The sequence below is a fragment of the Myotis davidii genome, unplaced genomic scaffold, assembly GCF_000327345.1.
Source record: "Myotis davidii unplaced genomic scaffold, ASM32734v1 scaffold555, whole genome shotgun sequence".
Classification (NCBI taxonomy): Eukaryota; Metazoa; Chordata; class Mammalia; order Chiroptera; family Vespertilionidae; genus Myotis; species Myotis davidii.
In genome coordinates this window covers 1,446,817-1,448,555 of record NW_006286315.1, presented here as the reverse complement: position 1 = coordinate 1,448,555, position 1,739 = coordinate 1,446,817, and the positions used below count along the sequence as shown (strand labels likewise).

Below are 1,739 nucleotides of genomic sequence, written 5' to 3'. Positions count from 1 at the left end.
GCCAGGGCAGCAGACCTTTTCTGTAAAGGGACAAATAATAAATTGTTCAGGTTTGTGGGCCATACAGTCTCTGCCATCTTGGCGTGAAAGCAGCCACAAAAGAACAGAAAACTTTATTTTCAGAGATAGGCACTGCCTTTGGGTCCAGGTGTGCTGATCCCTGCCCCAGGGAAAAGCAAGGGGAGATAGTGACCTTGAGAAAGGTTTGGGCTCCAGCAGAAATCCTCAATGGAGAAGGAGAGTTATATCAGTCTGGGACTCTATACTGCCTGCAGGAGCAAAAGTGAAACTAGTTCCCAAGGGAGAAATGAGGTCAAGGAGCCAGGCCAAGCATGAGCCAGATCAGAGAGCCCCCGAGTGTCACACTGTCTTGAATCTACACCTGGGGGTGGAATTGCTGGGTCACGTGACTATGTAACCTTTTGAAGAATCGCCAGACTCAATTCCTTTTTAAAAATTCTCACAGCAAACAGTGATCAGGCTATCAATCCCCAGAAGGGAAGTAGGGGAGGACAGGGGTAAGGGGAAGAGAACAACCGAAGGACTTGTATACATGTATATAAGCCAAACCAATGGACATGGACAACAGGGGGATGGGAACGTGAGTGTGTGTGTGGGGGGGGGAGGTTGGGAGTTAATGGGGGGGATGAGAACACATTTGTAATACCTTAATAAAAAAAAAAATTCTCACAACAGCTTTAACCAGTTTGGCTCAGTGGATAGAGCATCGACCACGGACCAAAGGGTCCCAGGTTCGATTCCGGTCAAGGTCACATACCTCAGTTGCAGACTCATCCTGGCCTGGGCCCTGGTCAGGGCTCATGCAGGAGGCAACCAATCGATGTGTTCTCTGTCTTACCCTCTCTCTTCCACTCTCCCTAAAAATCAATGGGAAAAATATCCTCAGGTGAGGATTAACAAAACAAACAAAAAAAATCCCACAACAGACCTGTGAGGTGGTTACATCTTAATTGTACACACGTGAGAATTGAGGCTCAGTAAATGTGAGCTGAAGCCCATGTTTGGCTTCTGGGTCTTAGAGCGGACATATCTCAGGGTGACAGAAGGTTCTGTCCCTCCTTGTCGGGTCAGTGTGTGCCCACTGTGAGCTTTTCAGGGGGTTCTGCTTGAAGCCATCTGCTCCCCAGCCCTCAACCCCCTCGCCCCGGTGCCCCAGCATGCCTCATGTTCAGGTGGGGTTTGCCTTATATCTCAGACAAGGAAGCAGAATAAAGCACTTGCCCAAAGTCACACAACCTGGAGGGATAGAGCCAGGGTCCGTTCCAGGGTCCTTTATTCTGTGCTTGTGTCACCACGGTGGTCACTCTTGTACTTGGGTCTGCAGAGGGTTCAAGGGCTGCCCCCAAGTACACCAGCGGGAGGCTGAGGATCTGGGTCACCAGGCTTTCTGGTCCTGCTCCTAACAGAACAACCTAGAGCAGGTCTCTCTCCCTGCGCACTATTGACATGAGGGCTGGGTCGTTTTCTGTTGTGGGGCCATCAGTGTACCAGAGACTATACATGAGTATCCTTGGCCTCCACTCACTACATGCCAGTTGCAACACTCCAGGCCCTAAACATAACCACTAAGACGTCTCCAGACATTGTCAAGTGTTGCCTGAGGTGCACCACTGCCCCTGGCCTAGAGGTTACGGGCCCAGACTCCAGAGACAGACTACGGGCCCTCTTAACTTACCAGCTAAGTGACTCTGGTAAGTTCCCTAACTTCCCTGTGCCTC

The 1,739-nt window shown here is 50.5% G+C and overlaps 1 protein-coding gene across 1 annotated transcript in view; it reads left to right on the top strand.

Moving 5' to 3' along the window:
- The window catches only part of ZNF500 (zinc finger protein 500), a 9,981-nt gene that overhangs the window by 6,314 nt on the left and 1,928 nt on the right, over positions 1-1,739 (top strand). The window lies entirely within an intron of this gene.